General features: G+C 35.5%; 1 protein-coding gene across 3 annotated transcripts in view; it reads right to left on the reverse strand.

Annotated features, from left to right (window-relative positions):
• MSRB3 (methionine sulfoxide reductase B3) overlaps positions 1–13,249 on the reverse strand; it is a 178,542-nt gene that overhangs the window by 69,457 nt on the left and 95,836 nt on the right. The gene's annotated exons all lie outside the window — the stretch shown is intronic.

The following is a 13,249-nucleotide window of genomic DNA, read 5'->3' on the forward strand; positions in this document are numbered from 1 at the left end:
TTGAATGAGTTTCAATGCCCCTTTCATTTGTATAGTAAAAGTATATTTTACTTTAGTATACAGCAACACAGGGGGAAACTGAATTCATTTTAATAAAATATTGTAGCATAGAAATGAATTTAAATCCAATATGTTATCAGGATAATACCTCAAACTCTATTTTTGATTGATTGGGGAGCCTGGGGCTTACTAATTTGATAAACTCTAAAACTTAAGTCTTTGCATTGCTGTTTTCTGTTGCTATGTTCTGTTGTAAAATATATTAGTTGCTAGCAAATTTTTTTGTTATTTACATCTCTCACCCATATAATGGCCCTCCATCAATATCATGAATGATTTGGATGCAAGGTAGTTTATAGGTACATTTTTTGAAGAAAAGTATGATTTTTATAAGTGGTAAATATTCTGCATTATTTTGTAAGTGGCAAAAATACTTTCCTTTGCAAAACTCAACATTATTCCATTTATCATTCATTCATTCATCACTTATTCAACAAATCTTACCCCATACTACTGTGTAAAAACATACTGTTGAATAAGTATATCTTTAGTGTATATCAACTAAAGGTCTTTAATTTCAACAAAGGGCCTCTCTGGTGGTTCAGATGGTAAAGATTCAGCCTGCAATGTGGGAGACCTGGGTTTGATCCCTGGGTTGGGAAGATCCCCTGGAGGAGGGCATGGCAAACCACTCCAGTATTCTTGCCTGGAGAATGCCCATGGAGAGAGGAGCCATGGGGTCGCAAAGAGTTGGACACGACTGAGCGACTAAGCACAGCACAGCACAATTTCAACAAAAACAAAAAAGCAGTACAACTAAACTGGTAGATTACTAATTTGCAGTATTTGAATACCACATAGGCCACCTGACCACTTAAGTGATATATGTATTTGAATCTCCAAAATATATATATTGAAAATGCACTAAAATCCACTAAAAGTGGTCATCAAGCAAAAATTTACTTTGAATTTGTTCTTCTTTGATTCCTATCCAGGAAAATTAATTAAAAAATCAAAAGAACCTCTTGGAAAATGTTCTTCCCTATAGCATAGTTCTATAATACAAAAGACAAGACAAAACATTTTTTGAGACATAAAAAGAACTAAAAAGTCATTGTCATTTTAGATTATTTTAATATCAATTTTGATATAATAAGCAAGTGATTTCCAGCTTGCTTATTACTACATTTGTACTTATTCCTTAAAATATTTCATACTGTAAAATATCCAACCTTCTGAGCCTTAGTCTACTCATTTTTAAAATGGAAATAATTATTAGAATTCTTATAGATTAAATAAGTTAGTAAATATAGAGCACTAAGTACAATGTGTCACACAGCAATATAAAATCAGTGTTAGCAACTGTTACTATTATTATTATCCACAGAATTAGGTCCAAATTCTTTAATTCTAATAGACCGTCAAGTATACCATTAGCCCTCAACAAAAGTCCTCCAGTTCTGGCAAGTTGGTTTACTTACTGTTCCTCAAATATATTTTGTACCCTCACTTCTGTGGCTGCCTTCAACTGATTTATTATTTAAAATGATCCCCCTCTTTATTTCATGGCAAATAGATGGGGAAACAGTGGAAACAGTGGCTGACTTTATTTTTGGGGGCTCCAAAATCACCGCAGATGGTGATTGCAGCCATGAAATTAAAAGAGGCTTACTCCTTGGAAGGAAAGTTATGACCAACCTAGACAGCATATTAAAAAGCAGAGACATTACTTTGTCAACAAAGGTCCATCTAGTCAAGGCTATGGTTTTTCCAGTAGTCATGTATGGATGTGAGAGTTGGATTCTAAAGAAAGCTGAGCGCCAAAGAACTGATGCTTTTGAACTGTAGTGTTGGAGAAGACTCTTGAGAGTCCCTTGGACTGCAAGGAGATCCAACCAGTCCATCCTAAAGGAGATCAGTCCTGGATGTTCATTGGAAGGACTGATATTGAAGCTGAAGGTCCAATACTTTGGCCACCTGATGCAGAGATCTGACTCATTTGAGAAGACCCTGATGCTGGGAAAGATTGAGGGCAGGAGGAGAAGGGGACGACAGAGGATGAGATGGTTGGATGGCATCACCAACTCAATGGACATGGGTTTGGGTAGACTCCAGCAGTTGGTGATGGACAGGGAGGCCGGGTGTGCTGCAGTTCATGGGGTCGAAAAGAGTCGAACACGACTGACTGACTGAACTGACTGACTGACTGAACTGACTGACTGACTTTATTTCTATCTAAACTCTACTCTTGAAGACCCAAGTCTTGCCTTCAACAAGGAACCTCCCTGACCAATCACCATAGCCTAAAGTAATCCCCCTTCTTCTAAATTCTACTAGGACTCTATTACTGGAACCACCCATATTGTCCTATACCTACAGATACCTTAGTGTGTGTGTATATGAATCCCATCTCTCCAGTTAGATTATAAGCTCCATGAGGGCAGGAATTGTCATACTCATATATCCTCCACCATGTCTTAGGTATAGTAAATGCTCTACATGCACATGTGAGTTGACTGATCATGAGAATCAATGCAAAAGTGTCTACATACTGGCTCAATGCATTAACAACAGTATTCTGGACCTGAGAATGTTTAGAAACAAGAGACTACACACAGCCAACACAACTGCATGAATGGTAGCCAGAACTGGACCAAAATAAGCATCCCAACTTATACTACTTGGTAATAGCTCCTGGTACTTAGAAATAACATGCATGCATACATACTCAGGGGTTTAGACATGTCCGACTCTTTGCAACCCCACGGACTGTAGCCAGCCAGCTTTCTCTGTCCATGGGATTTTCCTAGCAAGAATACTGGAGTGGGTTGTCTTTTCCTTCTCCAGGGGATATTCCCAACCCAAGGATCAAACCCATGTCTCCTACGTCTCCTGCATTAGCAGGTGGATTCTTTACCACTGAGCCACATGGGAAGCCCATAGAAATAACATGGGTAAATCTCAAAAACATAGTATAGAGAAAAGCTATCAATGGGCTTCCAAAGTGGTGCTAGTGGTAAAGAACCCACCTGCCAAAGCAGGAGACATAAGAGATGAGGGTTCAGTTGCAAAGAGTCGGACATGACTGAAGCGACTTAGCACACATGCATGCATCACATGCAAGACTACATACTATATGATTCCATTTTATATGAAGTTAAAGAATAGACATCTAATCAATGATAATTGAAGTCAGAATAGTGGTTCCCTCTGGGGAGTAGTTATTGACTGAAGGAAAATATGAGGGAACATTCTAGGGTAAAGGAAATGGCCTCTGTCTTGGCCTGTATATTGAAATTGGTCTATATCTTAATTTTAGTATACTGAAGTGGTGGGTTAAACCATTAAAATTTTAATATAAGCTTAAATAGCTAAAAAACATTTAAATTGTAAATTTTAAGTTCTAAAGCTACTACCCATGGTCTCCTGCTCCAAGAACCTGGAAACAAAGTCTTAAGTAGCAGATTTGTAGTATGTTTTCCAAGTCTAATGGCAAAACTATCTTTTGTATGGATGGATGAGCAGATGGATGGATGAAGTTAAAGCCAATGAAAGTCAAATAAAGCCTCAATGGCCAGGATCATTCCTATTTTGAGATAGATAATTCATGGTAACTTTAACTCATAAAGCTAAACATTCAATTTCTGTTTCCAAACTTTGTTCTTGTCAACCACAAACTGGCACTTGCCATCTACCTCTACAAGGATTAAATCATGTGCTGCTGCAGCTGCTGATGTTCAACACCCTTTAAAGGAGTTCAGGGTAAGAGTAGAAATGAGGCACTCCGTGCTCAGGCAAAAACTGGCAGGATAGGTCTTCAGAAAGTTAGATATTCTCAGGAACTGATTTTATGAGCCCAATTCTTGTATCTCTTCATATCTAGAAAAGCACTAAAATCCTTCATGGTGACGACTATTTCTTGTGACTAGCAAAAGCTTCTCAGGACCAGCAGAAACTTTCTACAAAAAAAAAAAAAAATAAGTGCTTGATTGCATGTATTCCCCCTTTACCAAAATCATATATATATGTCCTTTCCCCCAGGTCTTGGGAACAGTCTCTCAGAGCTATCTGAGCTATCTGTCTCCTGGGCTGCAGTCCTCATATTGCCCCAAATAAAACTCAACTCGTAACTCTCAGGTTGTGCATTTTTTTTAGTTGACATTCTTCTGTGTGCAACAGGGTAACTTTCTGGACATGATCTCACTCCCTATGTAGGTCTGCCTTTAGGGTGATAATATACAATAGTAAGGAAATTTCAGCCCCAACATGAATGATTTATTTTTACAAATTGATAAAGTGAGTTCATATGGTAATTTTGTGAGTTATAGAGCTTGACTAGAGAAAAGAGACAATGATCATGCAGATGTAAGTATTCTGAGCCATGTGAAAAAAAATAGACTTCTCATTGTAAACAAATATATCTGAATTTTAGTTTCATTCATCCATCTTTGGGGTTTGTCCACATGAGTCCATCCCTGGGAGCTATTGAAGTATCTACATTTCTGAGTCTAAAATTTTAAGACTAGATATTGGAAAACAGAAAATTGACCAAGGCAATTGATACTAATATTTCAGGCCTCTTAAGAAGCTGCCAGGAACATTTTCAGTGGCCTACTAATGCTCACATTGTAATCATTTATAAATCTGTACTATACTTGGTATTTTTAAGGTGTGTTTATAAACATATTATGTTTAATTTGAAAAAAGATTAAATTTGATAATATATAATAGTACACATAGTAATTATACAAAATAAAAAGCTAATAACAGAAAACTTTAAAACAAAAGTTGCTCATTAAAATAACTATCTTATGATCTAATAAAAAGGACACAGTCCTTGCAACTTGAAGACCTGAAGTTCAGTCCTAGATTAGCCAGTTACCACTTATGTGGACTTAAGCAACTCAATAAACCTTACTGTATCTCAGAAAGGTAAAAATATCCCTGTGTATCTTACAAAGATTTTTGTGAATCTCAAACGATGAGATTAATTAGATGCTTTTCAAATGGTAAAGCGTTATGTAATATAAATATTTCTATCATCATATATCCATTAATATCACATCTGAAGTTAGGTTACCAAATGATGCAACTACATAGAAGGAATTCGATCCACTTAAAAATATAATCATACTAACTCTATAAAATATTTTTACTAAATAACTGATCTAAGGACATAAAGTTCTCCTGTGATAGATTCAATTTGGGGCTTCTATTATTCTTCTCTACCTATCTCCACACCCTTCACCATGTGATTCGGCAGTTCTGCCCACTAGAGGGAAGACAAAATACTTAACACCTGCATGACAAGTGAGAAGAACATGCTCTTTCCATTTCTTTCCTTTTGGCTTGAACATGCTACTTGCTTGGTCAATGGGATGCTACCAGATCTGCTGCAGAGACTTGAAATGCGCTTGCACAGTGGGGCTTGCCTTCTTCTCTTTTACCATTAATGATAAGACTTGTGAAGCAGATCTGAACCTAACCTGTGACTAGTTTATGTCAACCAACTCCTACCCAAGCCATAGATGTGTGAGCACAAATAAACTACTGTTGCTTTAAGTCACTGCTTTTTATGGTGTCTTTCACACTTTGTTACTGTGACAATCACTAACTGATAGGCCCAGTGATTATACAGAACATAGTATACTATATTTGTATGATCATTAGTTTAAAGGACCATCTTCAGGTTATTAATAGATAATGTAATCCATAGCCATTAATTTTATCATTTAATCAGAAGTAATCAGTGACTACTAACTATTTACCAGGGAATATTGTAGGCACTGGGCTATTCAGGGTATGGAACATTAGCTTCCCTAACAAACAGTGGCAAAATCTTAGTGGCCTATTACAGTAAAAGTTTATTTCCCTCTACATAAAGGCCAATGAAGATGTTCTTGGATGAAAAGCTCTCCTGAGTGGATCTCTTCCAAGCATGACTCAGGAACCAAGACTCTTTCCGTACTGTGATGCCATCATGTTCAACATCTACCTCTGATGTCACCTCAGAAGGGGAAGTGAGATGTGGGAAAGCTTACTGGATACTTAATCCACTTAGCCCAGAAATGACATACTCCACTGGGAGAATTAGTCATATGTCCCCACACAGATGCAAAGGGGCTGGAAACTAATCTCTGGCTAAGGAGCCACTTCCCAGCAACAACTCTACACCATGAAAGGGAAGGATAAATCTTAGGTCATTAGTTAAGCATTTCAATCACAGCTGGAGAACAGAACAAAGATTCTCAATCTCATTGAATTTTTGTTTATTGACTAATTATCTCACACTAGATACCAAATTTATAAAGGTGAATAAGACATGATTCATGCCTTCAAAAAAAGTCATAGACTTGGAGAGAAAGAGGGATCCACACAAATAATTATAGCAGATAATAAATGCTATAGTAAATGTAAATACAAGATCCAGTGTTTGTACAGTGGAAGGAATGATGAATTTCTGGGGAGGTGTTAAGGAAGACTATACTTAGTTGAGGGGGTGATGCCTGAGCTGAGCCTTAAAAGATAAATAAAATCTTGCCAGACAGATGGAGAAGTAGGGGAGGATGCTAAGTGGAGAAAACAAAGGTTTGCATCATATAATGGTGCAGAGCCTTTTTCCTTATAAAGTTATGGTATCAAGGGCAAGAGGAAAGAGGAAAACACTGGTATTTACAACGGTAAAACAGCTTCTTGCTTCACATATAAATTTGGAATAACATAAGTTACTTAATTGGGCTTCCCTGGTGGCTCAGCAGTAAAGAATCTGCCTGCCATTGCAGGAGATACAAGAGACGCAGGCTCTATCCCTAGGTTGGGAAGATCCTCTGGAGAAGGAAATAGCAACCCACTCCAGTATTCTTGCCTGGAGAATCCCATTGACAGAGGGGCCTAGCGGGCTACAGTCAATGGAGTTGCAAAGAGTCGGACATGACTTAGCAACTGAACAACAACAAGAAGTTTACTAATTAGAGCAGCTTTCATTTCAATGAGCACTGCTTTGGAATAATGTTCTCTACAGGAGGACAAGTGCAATCTGGCAAGACTGGACATGAGCAAGATGGCAAGCGCCAGAATATATAGAGTACCTAGAGCGGACAACACAGAGACGGTGATACTTAAGGAGGCAGAATTCAGGAGAAAAAATACTGAATGACAAATTGTCTCTCCTCTCAAAGTCTTTGTCAGGTAGAATAAAACAAACAAATAATGGTAAAAATGATGAATTGGGTTGATCCAACAACTATGTATCACACTCTTTATGTTGCAGAGAATATAGTTTTCAAGTCACCTACAGAAGAGTTACAAAAATTAAACAGCAACTAGGCCCCAAGATAAAAATCTAATAAGTACTGAACAATAAACTTAGTAAAAAAGTAATAAGGTCACATTCTTTGACCACCAAAGCAATGAAACTGAAAATTACTAAGCAAAAGTAGCAAGGACAAAATTTGGAAGTTCAAAAAAACACTTTCCTAAATAATCAATGTGTCCAAAAGAAAATCAAAATGGCAGCTACTTAAAATATTAAAAAAAAAAATCTCAGATCCAGTTAAAGCTTTGATGAAGGAAATTTATGGTTTTAAATGCTTTAATTGCAAATCAGAAGGAATGAAAACACAAAATTTAAGTCTATGACAATGATTATACATGTAATCCAAGAAAACCAATTGAAAATTATTAGAAGTAAAGAGAGACTTCACTCAGATTTATCTGCTCCAGCACCTCAGTACTTTGCCACCGTACCCTGCTGCTTCCTGGTTTTCAGTCCGTAAAAGGTAAATGAAGGGCTATGCTCCCTCTAAGTGCTTCCACACAATCCCATGAGATTGTTACAGAGGAGGTTGCCTGATTTTCCAGGCCAACCTTGAATACGATCCAGTAAAAGAATGAATTAAAAAATAAATAAAAGTGAAGAGAATGGTATTCACAAACATTTGTCATTGTTCTCTTCTAAGTTAATCTCTCTTAATGATAATCAAATGTGAAATGTCACTCCTTATTAAAAGCTATAGAAAAACTAAACACTAGCCATTAGCATTATTAGGTTGTTCTCTTAAAAGTGTTCTCTTTAAGGTAGAAAGCAGTGAGATTCTTTGAACAAAGTAAAGAAAGGTGAGTTTGTCAAAATTTAAAATATATTAGCTTATATCTAAATATCAAGAGTTCTTTAACACACCATCTGGATCTAAATTTAACCTCGGTAGCCCTTCTCAGCTAAATATGCAAAGAAATTCATGTGAATTTGTATAAAAGACCAACCAGCTAAGAGTCTATGAGAGAAGGAATTGTATCCCCTCTGCTCAGAGGTAGAGTATCAGCATCTGGCATATAGTATGCCTAATAAATATATGTTGAATGATGCCCAAAGACAGACTTCAATATTCTTACAGAGATTTATATTTTATTTCCTGGCTCTTTACTGTTAAGAGAACCTCAAAAATAAGAAATCTAAAATAACAAATTGATTTGTAGGACTGAAATGATATTGTCAACATATTCTCACATTTATAAGATCTGAAAATGTTTTCCTTACTAATATTTCTTGAAAAAGGCTTACTATGTGAGGCAGATTGTCTCATTTGCTAATAAACTTTCAAAATTCTAGTTCTATATTCAAATTCCCCATTTTCCTTCAATTTAGTGACCACCATTAACAGCCCACTCTATTTTTCACCACCCATATGTTTTTGCCTCAAGCTTTAACTGATTATATTCTTTGATTTCCTTTCCCTGGTGTAGACTCCTTTTCAACTACAGATCTTAAAAGCGACACTAGCTGCTTTTTGTTCCTTGGAGCTTTTGAGGGGTTTTTTTTTCCCTCTCTTTCAGGATAATTATATTCTGTTGTGCCTTTTATTATCGTGTCTTTTAGGATCTCCTAACCTTGTACACTCTTGGACTTTATTTAATAGTGAGCCCTCTCCTCCACTCTCCCCACTAAACCACGCTCATTAGGTTTCTTAATCCTCCATAATTTGCTTTCATGAAATCTTATACCTTTGAGTTGCTGTGTTCCATGAGCCCCTTTCCTTAGTACTGCTCTTCCAAGCAGCCCAGAATCAACAACCACTAAACATAAGCTTATTCACTTTCTCAGCCAACATGACTCCACAGGAAAAAAGAAAAATCTTTGTTTTGAATGTTTATGGACCATGAAACTATACCATTTAACTTGGTATTTCATTTTCTCACTCAAACACTGGCTGAGAAGGTGAGGACCACAAAATTAGACTCTGGGAAGTCCTTACCATACAGTTTTAACTTATAGGTTTCATGTTCTTCTTGGTCAGAAAACTACTCTATTTTAATAGAACAGAAATAACAATATCAATGTGGTAGCTAGTACCTTCTAACTATACCTTTTCCTCATACCCAGAATTCAGGAGATGAGAAAAAACATCTTTTTCCAGTTATTCTGCAAGAGTTCTGCTTTTCCGAATGGGTTGTTTTTTAAAAGACACGCTCACGTCACTGAAATTTGACTACACAGCCAACTTTGATCTTTTCAGCAATTCATTCTTTGCTCTGTCTTCCATTCTGCTCATCACTGGCCCCTTTGCTGATAGGTATGTATGGAAAGGCCAACAGAGCATATAGTCTGGGTTTTGTTTTAACTTGCTAAGGACTTGTGTGAAATTTTTAAAAACCGACAACAACACACAAAACAAAACCCAACCAAACTTGGTAGTGAATTGAAAGAGTTAATGAAGTTTCCAAAGGTGCCTAGCTTATTCGAGCAAAGTTTACACTTCAGCCCTGTGCATGTTAACTTGTGATTCTCCCCATCCAGATGATAGAAAGCAAAGCCAGTAAGTTCTTTATTTAATTGGTTTGCATCCACACACTGACCTCCAGGGCTCTGTTTACATAGCCTATCATGCAATATGCTCCACAGTTCTCTGCCTCTTTCAAAAGCATGTTTCTCCTGAGATTTGATATATGGCTTTCATGTTTAATCACTACACTAAACTCAATGCTCTGCTTCCTCCAGCATCAACTAACTTCCCTTCTTGTGAGGTGGGGAGAAGAGCACTGCCTCTTGCTACTTCTGAACATAAAAGGAAGTCTGTTTTACTCTATTAGTAAAATCACCAGCTACTCAGGATCATAGACAAGCAACATTAGTACATTAACTAGGAAACAGCATTAAAATGGAACCCTTAAAACTCCTTTAGAAACAAGGTAGGCTGATTGTTCTCAAATGGCAAAGCTAACCTTTAGGTCATCGGGTTATAAATAGAAATGGAGGTTAAACAGGATACAACTCGGTACATAGAGGACACAGCTAGACGGCAGCTAAAGTTTGCATCAAATTAGTCTTGAGGACAGAACAATTCTGGGGTTCTCAGATTAGAATTAATTCAGCACCTTCTGATTTTTTCTTAACCTTCACCACATGAATAGAACTTGCAACATCTCCAACTGAATGTGGACATGGTAATGTCAAGATCCTTTCTATAAGAATTTGTATGTGACTCAAATTTCTGAGATAAATGAAAACCTCAGAAAAATAACTGACTTCTTTCAATAAGTCAACACAAGTTACAATTTTCAGGTTTTAAAAATCACATGAAATGCATTTCACTTTAAGATAATTCAAGCAAAAAAAAGAAAACTGAAACAAAAGGCAAAGTATTGATAACAGTAAAAGCTAGATGATGAATGTGTATGTGCTCACTATACTATACCCTCTGCTTTTATATACAGTTGAAATTTTTTCATTAAAAAATTTTTTTTAAACTTTAAAAGTGAAAAGTTGTTTGTGAATCTGCTTTCATAGAAAAAATCTATACAATTTTGATAAGAAAAAATTAAAACACTTCCTAGGCTGATCATTTTGGTGTATATTTAAAAACTGACATTTTTCACCATGTGCTGACAATGAAAACTTTCCTTTCTTCCTTCTGAATCTCACTCTACAGCCTGAAACTCATTTATACAAACTGCAAATATGCAGTAAGCTGCATAAGTTGGGTCCTTCACTTGAAGGACCCAAGTGAAGTGTATACACACACACACACACATATATTTTTTTACTTTGAAATTCTTTGCTTTATGGCTAGTCATTGACCACACTATTTATTTTTTTTTTTTTTTTTTTTTTTTTTTTTATTTTTTTTTACACTATTTATTTTTTAAGAGCTTTTTTTTTCTTAGTAAGATCAGCATCTTCCTTCATTTAAAAATCTTACTTTGTCAGGAACACTGTTACAGTTGTATACAACATTAAACAGAGCTAGTTTACTTTCTGTATTTGATGAACAATAGAGAACCTGAACCTATTAAAGTCATATATTTAATTGTTCCAATATGCTACCTTATTCTAACCAAGATTCACATGCTATAGAATGCCAAAGAATACATTTCTAGCTTTCTTTGTCATGATTCCTTCTTTTGATATTAAGCTAAAAGAATTTATAAGAAAAAAGAATTACCTGATTCTTAACTTGAAACCATCTGAATTCTTTCCATGACATATTTAGATTCAAAATTAAAAGAAAAAATAAACATTTAATCACATTCCCTGTAAGATTTTTCAGAGCACAAAACTTGGGAGCTTTCAGAGACAGGCAGATGTTGTCCATGAAAGATGTTTAAAAAAAATTAAGACTTAGAAAAAATAAGAATCATGAACAAAATCTTTGGTCACAAGAGTGAAAGATGTGTGCCTGTACAGATGTTATAACTATTTTCATGATAAATACTAACCTTCACTGCAGGAATTTAGCAGCACATTTTAATTTGGATTTGAAAATTTAACATAAATTTTCTAACTTTGTCAATAGCTGCCTAATATTTCAGTTTTATACACTATTTCCAGGTTTTGCCTTCAAAATGAACCTAGTGGACTTTTTCATTTTTAAAAGTTATATTCCAGATCCTGTAGGCTAAAGCCAGTTTCTGATCTTTAAGGGATCTGACTGTAATTTTTTAGTAAATATTTGATGGCTGATTGGCAATGATAAAAAGACAGGCAGTTTTATGTAAAAATTAATCCTCACTTTTTTCCATTTCTCTTTTATTGTATTTGAATATTTAAACTATTTAAAAATGACAAAGACTTTTTACCCTATTTTGAATATTTTACCCTATTTTACTTCTATGAATCAATTTGAAAAAAAGTAAAAAGAATGGATACAATGCCATCATGCCTTTAGTCTCTACATCATCAACACTGTAAACCAGAAATGTTTACCTTCTATTATCACTGTTACATGTGATTCAGAAGCCCAAGAGCGCACAGAATGGAAAGATTCCTGATATCCCAGTTCTTAAATTGGGTAAAATTGTTAACTCAAACGTACAGATGTCATATTTAAAGGGTCTCACACCAAGTTGAAGAAATTCATTAAGCTATACAATAAAAGATACAGTTTTTGAAGAAGAAAAACATGTCAGCTCCTTAACATCACTATCAAAAAGTATAGTCCTTGGTTCCTTTGTGAACATAATAAAAACTTTTTCTTAAGTTAAAACATAGTGGAACTCAAACCAGAGTAAGAATGTTACTTTTAAATTCAATGAGTTATATATTTTTCTGCAAATTATTTTCTTCTGGAATTGAAAATTAATGTTTATTTATCTATAATACTTCGATAAAAGGCATAATTCCTTTGTACTGAACATGAGGTAATTTTTGTCCTTTAATTGTAAACACCATCAGAAACTCTGCAGCATGGAAATCTCAGCTAGTGACATAAGGACACAGTCAAATGCAAGGATTATATAGCTATATTCATGCTTAATGAGAAGAAAACATCCAATGAGGCTGATATGCCATTGTTTGTGAGAATGTAAATTTTGTCTTGACAGAGACAAAACAATGGCTTAAGGTGACCTTCATTTTCCATCACCCATCTCCCTGGCAAAACAAATTTTAAAAAATGAATAAGTCATGGACAAATTTTCTATTTCTATTGGCTAAAACCCTCTACAGTTTGCTGGATTAAATGTATCTATTACCCATATGTGATGACAAGTCACTTGCAGAGAACCTTCAAATTATTCAGGATTTTTGTCCACTGAGAGAATAACATTCTGTTTTTAGCAATGCGTATCTATGACCTTCACCTTTGCTTTTAAAATGAAACTCTGCAGATATAGTACTTATTTCAGAACCATCAAGAATCCCAAAGTGAACATCTTAATAACTTATGATTCCAAGCAGTCAATAGTCCTGCTTTGAGGTGGGGTTCATGTTTTGAAAAGAGACTGCCTAGTCTGTTTAAAATCAAAATGGTTCTTG

Source organism: Giraffa tippelskirchi, chromosome 4 (genome assembly GCF_054371585.1).
Source record: "Giraffa tippelskirchi isolate mGirTip1 chromosome 4, T2T-mGirTip1v1.2.pri, whole genome shotgun sequence".
NCBI classification, from domain to species: Eukaryota; Metazoa; Chordata; class Mammalia; order Artiodactyla; family Giraffidae; genus Giraffa; species Giraffa tippelskirchi.